General features: G+C 38.6%; 1 protein-coding gene and 1 long non-coding RNA gene across 27 annotated transcripts in view; both read left to right on the plus strand.

Moving 5' to 3' along the window:
* LOC102900929 overlaps positions 1-6,211 on the plus strand; it is an 8,661-nt gene extending 2,450 nt beyond the window's left edge. For 3 of the 6 annotated variants that reach the window (XR_006596983.1, XR_890244.3, XR_006596980.1), the window contains 3 exons: positions 1,100-1,173; positions 1,814-3,466; positions 4,528-6,211. This is a non-coding gene — a long non-coding RNA (uncharacterized LOC102900929). The remainder of the gene's footprint in view (positions 1-1,099; positions 1,174-1,813; positions 3,467-4,527) is intronic. The other 3 variants (XR_002741841.2, XR_006596981.1, XR_006596982.1) reach the window with 3 other exon arrangements.
* Positions 6,212-7,933: 1,722 nt separating this feature from the next.
* The window catches only part of SEC31A (SEC31 homolog A, COPII coat complex component), a 70,927-nt gene continuing 64,476 nt past the window's right edge, over positions 7,934-14,384 (plus strand). For 17 of the 21 annotated variants that reach the window (XM_019829307.3, XM_019829318.3, XM_006931006.5 and 14 more), the window contains exon 1: positions 7,934-8,072. The gene's annotated coding sequence lies outside the window, so the exon portion shown is untranslated. Of the gene's footprint in view, positions 8,073-8,209; positions 8,403-14,384 lie in introns of those variants that run through there. The other 4 variants (XM_019829309.3, XM_019829312.3, XM_019829310.2 and 1 more) reach the window with 3 other exon arrangements.

Below are 14,384 nucleotides of genomic sequence, written 5' to 3' on the forward strand. Positions count from 1 at the left end.
AATCTGTGCAATTGGGATAAGCTCTAAAATAGTAATCAGTACCTGGAAAGTACTCCTGTGCCCTCCTCTCACCCCTTAAGGGTAACTTAAACGGACACTACCATAGGGTATATTAAAAGAGCAAGCCTGGTGGGTGCTAGACATTACAGATAGGAAGTGGAGCTCTGAGCTCATAAGCTGCTAAATGGTATAGAGGGCAGGTGGGAGTAGCTGGGGAGGGAAGCCCCAGGTGCAGGCTCTCATTTTTCATTTTCTTTTTTTTGTTATGTTTATCTTTGAGAGAGAGGGACAGAGCATGAGTGGGGGAGGGACAGATGGAGGGGGACACACAGAATCCGAAGCAGGCTCCAGGCTCTGAGCTGTCAGCACAGAGCCTAACGTGGGCCTCGAACCCACGAACCGCGAGATCATGACCTAAGCTGAAGTCAGACACTTAACCAACTGAGCCACCCAGGTGCCCCAATCTCATTTTTCATTTTCTTAAGTTAGAGTTGAAAGTACCCCTGCTGCCAGTTCAGCATCAGAGTTCAGAGGGAAGGGTTTTTTATTTTAATTTTCTTTTAAGTGGATTCCAGATATTGTGGCTGCCCAAGGATAGATGAAACTGTGGCTCTCACATTATTCTAAAAGCATTCTTGTAATTATTAATTACAAATGAGTTACTGAAAACTGCTATGCTGCAAAACAGATGTACTTAAATGTAAACTGGTTAAATGAAAACTCACTTTATGGAAGCCCCAAGGGGTCTAGGTTTTCTTAATGTACTCCTGGATAGGGAAATAGGTAATTCCTCATAAAAGCATGCTTTTTTTTTTAGTTGTAGTTATGTATCTTTATGTTCGTTTATAACTTGTGCATTTTTGTTGCTGTTTTTTACTGTTTTACTAGTGACGTTGAGGTTCTCAATTTAATCATTTGATTATCTTTGCTTCTTCCAATAACTTCATATCCAGTGATTAAACCTTTTCACTGCTGTTCACATAATGAACCGTTGTGATTATTGAATACGTTAATGAGGATATGTAAACTGTATTAAAGATACTGAGAAAATGCATGGACTGTTGTGCATTGTAATATAAAAGAAAATATCTCTTTTTAGGAATTACATTCTTGGAGATGTTGGAAAAAGATTCCTGGGACTTCAAAGATAATCACTCCAGATATACAGGGGAGGTAGTATATCTTTTTTTAAATGTATTAAGTGTTCCCAGAACAATAGTAGTGCGTTGGAAATGGCGGATTATCTAAGTAAAGATTTACGAAGACTTTGGTGAAATCTAATTTCCTGTTACAGAATTTTATTAATTTGGTCACTTGGAGAAAAAATAACAACTAATGCTTCTTGAACGACTACGTGCCAGGCATTGTGCTAAGCATTGTATAGACACCCAAGTTTGTTTTATAAACAAATGTATTTCTCACAACAACCCTAGGAAAGCAAATAGACCTTTTGCCTTCTAGGACTGGTATCTTCCTTGTTGAACACCTACTCTTTTGTCAGATTCTTATCTCTACTAGAACCTTTATTTATTGTCCTGTTTTATTAAAATGTATTTCTGGTAACTGACTTACATTCTTGCTGAATTTTTCACCGTTTCATTTCAGAAAGCCTTCGGGTTTTGAAATTATTGGTGACCAACTTAAAAACTGTTCCCGAATCTGACCCTTTCCTAAAACTTCAGACCTTTCCAGCTAATTCATAAGTTGTACATTTTGCTTTTTGAATATGGATTGTGACCCTCTGTATGAATTATTTATTGCTATGTAAAAGTTATTCAAAACTTAGTAGTTTACAACAACACTTATCTTACAGTGGGAGGAGGGCAAAGCAGAGAGACATCATCTTCTGGGCTCTCACTTGGCAAGCCTTGGTTTCTTGATGGCTGTTGGCTGAAGACTTCAGTGCTTCACCATGAGAACCTCTCCATAGGCTGCCTGAGAACTCTCGCAACATGACAACTATCTTTCCCCAGAGGGAATGATCCAAGAGAGAAATGCCAAGTTAACATGTAAGTCGACACATATGAGGGTGTGAATACCAAGAGGTGGGAGATCATTGGGGATCATCTTGGAGGTTGACTATCACCCTTTACTCTTTTTTTTTTTAAACTGCTTCAATTTATTGAATCAAGAGATATAACATTAGACCCTCTGGTCAGATAATGAGAAGTATGAGAGCATATGTATTCAAATAAGTGCTCTCTTTTCTAAGATGCACGGTTTCTTGCCTGTGAACATATAAATTCCATAAGTGATGCCACTCCTATTGGAAATTTTCTAGAGAATATATAAGAAAGCTTATTTTATAGATAGAGAATATTGGACTTTGGTCATATATGTTTGTTTTTCTTGGACCCATTTCTCCTCTCCCAACTCCTCCTTAGGTGAAGGTGGTTAGAGAAGCTGGAAGTAGACTATAGATAGAAATTGAGTACCCCTATCCCTGGTATTTTGCTTGGGGTGCAGACTGACTTGGAATGGTTGAAATTTCTGTTTAGAGTTTTCTAAGGAATGCAATCCAATTACTTAAAGGCACTTACACATATATTTGACATAGGATGGAATAAAGGTATAAATACACAGCAGCAGCTTTAGAGCGATTTGTCCTTTTCCTCAAAAGCTTGATATTTATCCAGTTTGGTGAGTATATTTCCTTTTCTTTCTGTTGCTCCCCCCTCCCACCACGGTCTTTTATCTCTCTTGATGTGCAAAATACAGACTTTGCCAAGCCCCTAATTGGGGCATTCTGAGCAGAATGCCCCTAATTGGTAGAATTCTAATTTGTGCCTGAGATTTGTAATCTTTTGAGTCTTCTTTTCCCTTAATTGCTGCTTAAAAGTTCTTTGTTAGCAGTGACAACTCTTTTCCTTTAAAGCTTAAGTGCTTCTGGTTATTTTGGAGACCTTGTGTAATAACAAAAAGCATTACGTAAAAAGATACAACCAGTTTTGGGATATGTTTGTATTAGGTAAGGTTACCCTTTCCATGTCAAGCTTAATATTAAGACATTTCTAAGTTAGCATAAGGTAATCTGTGCGAAGTAGTTAAATGATACACTTGAGATTATCTTTGGTATGATTTTTCCAATTGGAAGTAAAATTGGAGGTGTTACCGGTTCATGAAAATTAAAATTTATAGAAATGTGTATATATTATGTGTTCTTTAAAAAGGGCTAAACAATGAAAAACTTATGACTAAAGCTCAAGTTGAAAATAGGAAGAAAATATAAATGTCCAATGATTAAACTTTTTCCACTGCTGTTCACATCATGATCTGTTGTGATTAATGTATGTGGATGAGGACATAATGGAAAAAGAAAATCCTAGTGGGAGAAAAAAATTATAGATATGATGTAATTTTTTTGTATATTGATTTACTTGTAAATGTGTTCCTGTTTTAGGAATGAAATTGAAGGGTGTTTTTGTCAGATTTATCTGATAAAGAATTTGAACATTTATATAGTAAGGTAAGTGGTTTATAAATTTGCTAGTTTTGACAAAAGAACGGACAATCAGATTTGAGCAAAAAATTGATATTTGAGCATAATGTGGACATTGTACTCAATTAAATTTTTTTCCTTATTTTTTCATTTTTCAAAGATAACAATATGATTTCAAAGATAATTTTCTGAATCAATAGATTTGATGCACGATAGGCAATTGGGTGGCTGGGGTCAGGACTTTTAACCTTGATGATTATCTTTTCTCAAAAATAATGGTGTAATTCAGCCTCTGAGATTCTTAGAGATCATATATTCCAGGGTTTAAATTTGCTGAACTTTTGTATGTCCTATAAATGACTCTTTGATATGCCACTGAATGACCATCCTATAACTTAATCTTTATTCAAGAACAGTAGATAAGTAGGTGGTTAGAAGCTGGGAATCTCAAATTTAATACCAGATTAATCTGTCACTAATTAGGCATGTTGTCTTGGGGTGTTTCAAATTTGAGGAATATAAAGAGGAAAAATTCTTGCAAATACTCAGTATTGATTTAAGTTTATTTTCTATTTCATAAATTTCTACAAACATAAAAGTTGATATAAATTTTGTTGACGGGCCTTAATCAAAAGATTTACAAAATAAGTGCATTCAAAGACAAAACATTAATGGGATGGATGCTACTGTTACACAGGAGAAAACATGGTACTGGCTGGTGTGGAATAAGTTGTAAATACATACAGTCTTGTGCTTTGTGATGATTATAAAGCTTTACAATCAGGACAACAGTAGAGTTGTCCAGAACTTTACTCTTTTGCAGACCTCAAAATTGTTGAAATGAGGGAAGGGGCCTAAGTTCTCAAAAGGATGTCTTTGGACTGTCTGCAAATGCTAATTTGAAGAATTCTGTATTACATTGTCTCCAAACATTTTTCCATCTCCAGTGGGAATTCACTCTGGAACTAACATCCCTTTGAGAAAATCTTCAGTTTCTATTTTGATCTATGGTTAAGTTTGGCTAGTAGTTAACTAAATTGGATTAAAAGTTGATTATTTTGTGAACTAATATAAGTTTTTCTTTTTAGATACAGGTGGTCCTTACTTTGCACCGTTCCATTATACATGAAGATCAGTTTTCACAGTTTAGTTAAATAACACCAATCCTCCTACAACACAGTTGTTATTTCAGTTACAATAGTAACTGAATTGTTGCATAAGTTTTGTTGCTAGCTCTTTATTCCACAACTGATTATGCATTATAAAAGATGTGCATCATGGTCAGTAACCAGTTACATCACATCTTTCAAAGTCTCTTGGTGATTGATCACTAAACATCTATTAGTTCACGGAGTAAAGCATGTAGTTGTATTGCTTACTTGTTTCCCAGTAATAAACCCATGCAACATTGTACAAAACTGGATAATCAGAAGAGGGAATTGGCAGGGCAGCAAAGAAACAAGTGATTTTTAACACTGGAAGTGAAATTGGATTTGAAAATGGCGACAGCATAGTGAAGACGAGACGAGACCCAGGCCTACATAAAGCTGCAGCAGAAACTGTGGTTTAAAAGTTCGAGGAATATAAAAAGCAAAGTAAAGTTGCTTCAACATTTTTTAGTTTAAATTACACTAGGAACAGAAAGCCACTTACAGTTGAAATGGAGTGCTTCTACTTTGGATGGAGGACTGTAATAAAAAATCCTAATCAGTTTGGCTAGCATTCAGGCCAGAGTGTTGAGGTTAGTTGCTGCACTGAAGGAAAATGGTAATTACCAGGAGACTAAAAAAGAACATTTTTTGCTGGGAAAGGCTGGTTTCATCGTTCAGAAGTCTGGAGCGCCTGTGTGGCTCAGTCGGTTAAGGTTAAGCATCGTTTGGAGGTCGGCGTGAATGGAATAATGTTCCACTGGTGAAGCTGCATGTTCAGATAAGGATGCTACTGGGAAATTTGCACCCATGTTCCAAGAATCACAGGCAGTCCTTGCTTTGCACAGTGGTATGAGACTACTGTGCAAAACTTCATAGGATTTGGCTGGAATGTAAATGGAGTTCCGGAAGATATGACTGTGGGAATGTTTACACTGCTGCCATTCAGGAGGTAGTTCTGGATATACAGCCAGAAGGTGCTGCTTCAGCAGCACATACACTAAAATTGGATATATAGCCAGAAGAATTTAGTGAAGGTGAACATAGTTATAAATGAGGAAAGCAGTTGTGTGTTGTGAAGGATGAATACATTTGGAGGAAGTGATTCAGGTGAAAAACCACATTAAAGGAACTCTGAGATGTTTCATGACACTGCAAAGCATTAAACGTTAGAAACAGATCAAACTCAGAAAAGAGAATGACAGTTTGCCAAGGCATAGGAAAGATGCTTGCTCCATATTGTAAGTTATATGAGAAAGCAAGCACTGTTCAAACTACTTGAGACTTGTTTATAAAGAAATAAAACATTCTAATTTTCAATGTTTCTAATGTTTTGAATATTTTATTTTTTATATTTCAACCAAAATCAGTTTCTAATGTTTGGACAAATTTTAAGGTTATAGAACAATCAGATTGTGCTTTGCGCGGTTTCAGCTTTCATAGTCCAAGTGAGAACTCCCTGCATTTAAAACAAACTAGGAACTCTTTATATTTAACCAGATATATCAAGTCTAGAAACAAATACACTTTTCCCTTAGATTACCAGTTATATTATGACAGTTTTCATACTGTCTTTGTATGCATGCTACTATAACAAGGCTTTGAAATAAAAATTTATACAATACTGTATGTCTCATACTTTGACTTGTAGGCAAATCCTAATAGATAGGGATTGGCAAACTTCTTTTATAAATACAGCCATACAGTGAATAGGCTTTGCAGACTCTTTAATGGTCTCTAGCAACTACTTGGTTTTGTCCATGTAGCACAAAAACAGCCATAGGCAATACAGAGACCATTGAATGTGGCTGTGTTCCAGTCATGAAATACTGTTCATACCTCACAGTCTACAAAAGGGGGTGGTGGGGAGCAGGGAAGTTTGTAGTTTGACTTCTGCAATAGGAACATATAGTACATTAAATGATACCAAAGAATGTAACCACTGCTTGAATCATTTGAGTTTTTTGGTAAGTTGTTCTAATGAGCCCTTTCTCCGTACTGATGTACATTTACAGGTAGTCGGGGGTCTTCTGGGGTTGGGGCAGTAGGGAGTTAAGTTTTCGGTTGATTCAAGTGATGGGCCCACTTCTAAGTTGGATTTTTCATTGGCATCTATAGGTAAACTAGTCCTTGCAGCTGTAAGTAAAAATGGATCTGTAGGACACTAGAAATTTGCTGCTGTAGCCTAAGTAATCTGTTTGGTCTATTTCTGTACTAGAGAAATAAACTTCCTTTTCAAATTGAACTGTAAGTATAAGACACTAAAAGGGTGTATGAAAGCGTGCACTGGGAGCGCAAAAATGTGCCTACTCTGATACCTAGAAGTGAAGGCACTTCAGAAAAAACTTGAGGGGCACCTGGGTGGCTCAGTTGGTTAGCCTCCGACTTCGGCTCAGGTCATGATCTCATGGTTCATGGGTTCAAGCCCAGCATGAGGCTCTGTGTTGACCACTTGCTCAGAGCCTGAAGCCTGCTTCCGATTCTGTCTCCTCTTTCTGCCCCTCCCCTGCTCACGCTTTGTCCTACTCTGTTTCTCAAAAATAAATAAATGTAAAAAAGAAAATTTAAGAAAAAACTTGAAAGAGATGGTTGACTCTTCGGTGTAATGGGAAGAGAACTGGCCTAGAAGTTAGGAGACCCAGGTTGAATCCAGGTTCTAATTGTTTATAAGTACTTTTCCTCTGGTTTTACTTTGCTGTAAAACAATTCCTAAACTAAAAACGACATCCAGACAATACACTAATTCGAAGCCAGGGTCTGGCGAAGCCCAGTGACTAAGGGCAAACCCTAGTACATCTTAAATAGTGCCATATGATGCTAACTGGACTACTTGGCTCCACTATGCCTCTGGAGTAACAATACTGTCCACAACAGACATCGGGTATAGTCAGATCACTTGGTTTTGAAGTCCTCAAAAGCAATACTGTAGAACCAACTTTTAACCAACCCAATCACAAATAAGTTTCTGCAATTAGGGCCGTGCAGTCCCATTTCCAAGTGATTTATCCAGTGTTGGCAGTGTCGCGGAGGCTGCCGATGTCTCGCAGGCTGCCGATGTCTCGCAGGACTAAATCTACGTCGCATTCTTGCAGGCCTCGGCCGTTCTTCGAACATATAGCTACACCCAGCACAGCAGGACCTGTTTTTTTTTCTTTTCGCGTATGCCGGGTCACCGCATCTTCAACCTGTACGCCGCCCTTCAGTACGGGTCCCCCCAACCTCACAAGCGCGCGCCACCTACACGCTCCCCACGCCCGCCTTGCCACCTCTCCCGGAAGTGCCGTGGAGGGGTGCGCGCCGAAGTGGGCGGGGCGAGGCGTCGCTCCCGGAAGCGTCCGCGGGCCGCCCGGGCGGGGCTGTGGCTGCCACGTTGAAGCGGAACGTGGAGGTGGCTTTGGGGCGGGAGGAGGGGCGGCGGCGAATGCTGGGAGAGTCCGACGGGCGTCGCGCTAACGCAGGAACCGGTCGCCGAGGGTCCCCACAAGGTGTGTCTGCCTATTCCTCCCTGTCTTCTTCGCCGGCCCTCGGGCCTTGAGGTGGAGCACAGGCGAAAGCCACGACCGTGGCATCGGCCTCCGCTGGTCCCCGTCAGCCTGCGGCCCGGTCTGTGGTGGCGGCGCGTCCCTGATCTTCGTTTCGGGCCCGTCTGGATAACGCCTGGCGTCACGGCTGCTTCGGGGATCGCGCCGATCCACATCCGCCAACGTTTCCACTGCTGAGCAGGAGCTCCCCTGAGGCTTGCGACAGGGTGTCGTGCCAGGTCCGGTAACGGGGGTCTGAGGTCAGAGGACACTCACACCCTTGTGCACAAAGAGGTGCGGGCCCCAAGGGCGAGGGAAGGAAGCAAACCTCAGGATCACTTTGGTTCATTTTAGTTTGGTTATGATTTTTTTGTTTATATTTGAACTGTTGCCAGATTTAAAGGTTCATAGGTTTTTAACTGGAAGCTACTGTCATTGAACCAGGATTGGATTATTTTAAGGATAGTTACCAGTTGCCGTCTATTCCTCGAAGCAAATGTCAAAAAGTGTTGTATGTTTTTGCTAATAAGTTATTATGATGAGAGATCAAGTTACAGGGCAGGTGAAAAATAAATCAAAATATTGCGTGGGCTTGTGGGCATTATGAACTTTTATGTGAGCATAAGCAACTAATTTTATTTAGTCTTTCTGAAGTTGCAGTGATGGTCTGTGATAAATCCTTTCTCCAAAACTGCTTTCTAACACAGAAAACTGAAATGTGATTGTGTTTGTCGCTAATTGTAACTGTATTCAATCAATAATCAGAGCCTTGCTCTTCTATCATACCGTCCTACGTTTTCTGTACATACTGATTGTTCTGGGATTGGCTGAAGTTTACTCATCGTTTTTTAGTGGTTCTTCTGTGCTCTTTCTCTTGATTAAATAGACCTGGGGAAGGTTTGTAGACTCTAAGAACTTTTGGATAACCTGAAGTGTTTTTGTAGTTGTGAATTAATGTTACACACATCCAAGGTTGTTTGGGAAATGTGACATTGGAATGGATTAAGAATTATATTGCCTAATTTTAGATACATAGGTTCTTTTTGAAACTAATAACGTAAGAAAAGAAAGAAATTTGTAACTGTAAAGAGCAGTGATTCTTAATTTTTTGGAATTACAGTCCGTTTTGAGGACCTGAGGAAAGCATTGGATCACCTTCCTAGAAAAATGCACTGCACAGGGGCTTATGGATGGCTCAGTTGGTTGAGCGTCTATCTCAGCAGGTCTTGATCTCAGGGTGGTGAGTTCTAGCCCTGTGTGGGGGTACTTAAAGAAGCCTACTTTAAAAAATACACACAGAATTTTGTATGTAATTTCATGAAGTTTAGAAATTCTTGTCAAGTGGTATTATTAAATTGATTTTTACAGTGTTTTTAGAAATATTCTTTAAAAAAATTTTTTTTAATGTTTTATTTATTTTTGAGAGAGAGAGATAGACCGACAGACAGAGGACAAGCCGGGGAGGGGCAGGGAGAGAGAGAGAGGGAGACACAGAATCTGAAGCAGGCTCCAGGCTCCGAGGTGTCAGCACAGACCCCGATGCGGCGCTCGAACCCACACACGGTTAAGATCGTGACCTGAGCTGAAGTCAGTCACTTAACCGACTGGATCACCCAGGCGCCCCAGAAATGTTGTCATTCTTCGGTTAATTTTAGTTCAAAATGTTTTATTTATTAGATTCTAGATAAGTATGGCACCATTTAGTTCAGTGCACAGTTGGCTCTTTTGGTTGAGTGAAATGAGCCTTAGAACATCGATAACAATAAATCCTCTAGAACAAATTTGTCCATCCATGGTGAGATATTTGCCCACACAAGATGGATTTTTAATAAGGCAGTCCCAACTAGAGATTGTATTCCTGGTTTGAGAGTCAGAATTTCCATTTCCATAAACTCTTCTACTTTTTACTTTCTGAAGAATGGGTCATCTCTGTATGGAGCATTGTAAGATTGGTATGTTTGAGAAAATAGTACTGTTGGAGTTTAGTATTGCTTTACAAAATTAGCAACTAGAAAATGAGTGGAAAGAGAAAAGCTTCCACTAAATTGCATGCATTTAACTACGTGCATGTTGTAGGGAGAAACTTGGACAAAAAAAATAAGCGTTCTAGTCTGAAACATAAATTATTCTTCAGGTGTATTCTTTGGGATACGCATTTTAAATTGTGACTTTTGCAGTAGCTGACATTTACAGGCATGCATTTACTATGTGCCAGGCACTGTTCTAAGGCCTCTGTGTAATGCCTTATTTAATTCTCACAACAACCCTTCTTATACATGCTTTTATTATACTTATTTTACCAAATGGGTAGCCAAGGCACACAACAGGTAAAGGTACATGCCTAAAGCCAGAGCCTAGGACATGATGGAGCTGGGATTTAAACTGAGGGTTTGGCTCTGGACTCCATACCCTAAACTGTTACGCCATAGATATTGTCTTATAGATGTCATCTGTGAACAAGCCACTGTCCTCACACTTTTCTTTTTGTATTATAAGAATGATTTTGTTCTGTGTAAAATAGTCTTGAATGAAATAAGTCTGCATAGTGTGAATTCTTACCACATTTGATATTGAAAAAAAATTGCACAAAGCTTTTAAAGCAAGTCTTCACTCGGGGAAGTACACTTGGTTTAATCTAAGCCTTCTTCAGATTTTTAAGAAAATTAATTACAACTAAATGATCATTTCTAAGAAAAGGAAATATGCAAGTTGTATTTTCATAGCAGTCTTAGTGTTTTAAGAATGATTGCAGTGGGTAGATTATGGTATTCTTATTTAATTAGATTCAGACCACATAAGGTAGTTCCAGACCATTGTTGTAGTGATTGAGGGGAAAAAAAAGTAGCTGGTATTGAAGCCTTGTGTTCAGTACAAGTTAATAAGTGGAACTGCATCTAGTGGAACATTGAGTGCTAAGGACAAGAAGTAGACTTTTATAAATGTTTTGAATTTCCACTTAACCATTTTATGTGCTTATGAATTTGTCTCTTTCTCTTTCAGTAAATGTTACACATTAACTAAGTGTTCATGAATCAGGTATCCTCTGTTGTACCTTTGCTCTTAGACATACTGTAGTTCAGTTTAGTTGGTTTTTTTTTTTTTAATATACATGATTGTTTTGTTTTCACTTTTAGAAATTATTCTAAGACACTTTATAAAATCTTTTTTTAAAACAAACTTTTTTACGCTTTTAAAAAACCTCTTTTTACCCTAGTAGTATTTTTCCCTATTAAAAAAAAAAGTTTTTTTTTAATGTTTATTTATTTTTGAGAGAGAGAGAATGCGAGAGCAGAGGAAGGGCAAAGAGAGAGAGGGAAACACAGAATTCAAAGCAGCCAGCACAGAGCCCAACACGGGACTCAAACTCATGGACCATGAGACAATGACCTGAGCCAAAATCTGACCCTTAACTGACTGAGCTACCCAGGTGCCCCTCCCTAGTTTTTAAATAAGAAAAGTTAAAGTTATTAAAGTTATTTTTTCTTTTAAACACTTAAGAATTTAAAAATTAAATGTTTTACCTGAAAGTAATCTTTCTAGCTCATCAGTCTTTTTGTATTTCCCTAATAAACATTTAAAATTGAACAAGCAAAACTTTGTATCTACTTCATCCTGTGCTAAGCAATTTTGAGTCCAGAAAGGGTAAAAGTTGTAATTTTTTATTGAAAAAAGACATTATTTGTCTAATTAGTGAGACAAGATGCCATATAAAACAGTTGGTGAAAAGGCAGTGGAAAAAGATGTAACAATAGGTACTAATAGAGTGTTATAAAGTTTTAAGATAGAATAAGATACTTTATTATAATATGTTTAAAGTGGTATAAACAGTTAAGAGATTATTTAGATAATTGTGTATTGGATCATTAGGGTACTTATGAAGGAACTGGGACTTGAACTTGTTATTAAAGACAGTTGGCTCAGAGGAAGAGGACATTTCATAGATAGAAAATAGGCCTCTTTTTCACTTAGAAAATTGAGATTTTGCCCTTTTTTTCAGAATAGTCTTAGGAAACTAGATGTATGGTTTTCTTGGTTAATCTCATGATAGTAATAATTTTAAAAAGTAGTTAGCGTATTAAAACTCATGTTAACCTATGTGCCGGGCACTGTGTTTGGCCTCATATTTCAAATATATCATCTCATTTAAGTTTCACAACATCCCATGAAGTAGTCTCTTTTGTCCCTATTTTACAAGTGGGGCTCAGAGAGGTTAAACAGTGTGTCCAAAGTATCATAAGTAGTATAGCCAACAGTCAAATCCAGTGTTGACTCCAAAGGCTCTACTACTTTTAACCACGTGATGCAACCTCCTAATCCACTCTTGCCTAACCTAGCACGGTTTCTAAAATACGTTCCTTCTCTCAATGTCCTCCTGCATCCTAGTTGTTTTGTCAGTATTTCTTCTAAATGTTAGCATGCCTTCTATGATTAAAATCGAATACCTGAATTTGTTATGGTAACAAGTAAGAGCTTAGACTCTGGAAGTAAACTTCTGAGTTCCAGTTTTGGCTGTGTCCCTTGCTAGCACGTACAAATTATTTAATCTTTCTGTGCCTTCATTTTTATCATCTGTAAAATACTCTTCATGTGTAAACAATTTGAACATGTAAGACCCAGGGCATATCGTTAGTCTTAGGCCCTCGTAAGGAAACTACTGGAGGATGAACTTTATTCTCTAGAAATGAATGAGAAAGCTGGCAAAAGTACTCTTGGAGAGCATTGAATATATTTAACTGTAAACCCGAGACTAAAACAAAGGTGGGAATAAGGAAGAAAGAATAAAGTGTATATGTTCAGTATCTGATAATGTAGGAATTCATTATAAAATAAAAAATTAAGAGAAGTGGGAAGTAAGAAAAACATTGGAGGTAGAATAAGTTAATGGGTTGCCTCATCTGTAATAGCTGGGAGTCAAAGGACGTTATTTAAAGCTGACAAGTCAGTTAGTGGAGGTATAAGCATATTTAACAGTACAAAGGTAAACACCGAGAAAGATAATACTATTGACTGTAATAACTGTGGAGTACAAGAGGGGCAGTAAGATTATGAAAACTGATTTCATTAGTGCTCACAGTAATTACGGTGTAAAGAAATAGAGGATTAATGGTACTAAATAATACTGGGTTTTTTTTATGCTTATATATTTCTGAGAGAGACAGGACAGAGAGCAAGTGGGGACGGGCAGAGAGAGAGGGAGTCACAGAATCTGAAGCAGGCTCCAGGCTCTGAGCTGTCAGCACAGGGCCCAATGCAGGGCTTGAACTCACAAACCACGAGATCATGACCTGAGCTGAAGTCGGACACTTACCTGATTGAGCAACCCAGATGCCACTGAATAATATTGTTTTAAATTATTAAGATAGAACCAGAAGTACTTATGAGAACAAAAATACAAGTCATCCTAATTATCAGAAAAATTATAAATACACAAATATGGACAACAGGGAAAGTACATTTCTAAATTATAAAACCAAACATAGCAAAATAATATAGAACTAAGCAATCATACCTGTCAAATCAGGAAGAAAAGACTTGTATCAGTAAATTTTATATGGCCTTATTAGCTAATCTATTGAAAAATGTTCAAATTGGATCACTAAGCAAAATCTGAAATTTTTTTTTTTTCTGTATTGAAGACAGCCAGTGAAAACAAAGTGGCTCAAAATTGAAAAGGGCAGAGGCACCTAGAAGACTCGGTTGAGCATCTGACTCTTGATTGGGCTCAGGTCATGATTCTAGGGTCATGGGGGATCAAGCCCTGTGTGGGGCTCCGCTCTCTCTCTCTCTCTCTCTCTCTCCTCTCTCTCCTCTCCCTCTTCTCCACTCCACCCCCCGCCCCTCTCCTCACTCCCACACAAGCTCTCTTTATTTAAAAAATTTTTTTTAATGTTTATTCATTTTTGAGAGAGAGAGAGACAGAGTGTGAGCAGGGGAAGGGCAGAGAGAGAGGGGGACACAGAATCTGAAGAAGGCTCCAGGCCCTGAGCTGTCAGCACAGAGCCCGACACAGGGCTCAAACTCACAGACAGCGAGATCATGACCTGAGCTGAAGTCGGGTGCTTAACCCATTGAGCCACCCAGGCGCCCCTCTTTATTTATTTAGTTTTGAGAGACAGTGTGAAACGTGAGCAGGAGAGGGGCAGAGAGAGAGAGAGGGAGAGAGAGAATCCCGAGGAGGTTCTGCACTGTCAGCACAGAGCCCATTGCTGGGCTCAGTCCCACAAAGTGCGAGATCATGACCCGAGTTGAAATCAAGAGCCGAATGCTTGACTGACT

This window comes from Felis catus, chromosome B1 (genome assembly GCF_018350175.1).
Source record: "Felis catus isolate Fca126 chromosome B1, F.catus_Fca126_mat1.0, whole genome shotgun sequence".
Classification (NCBI taxonomy): domain Eukaryota; kingdom Metazoa; phylum Chordata; class Mammalia; order Carnivora; family Felidae; genus Felis; species Felis catus.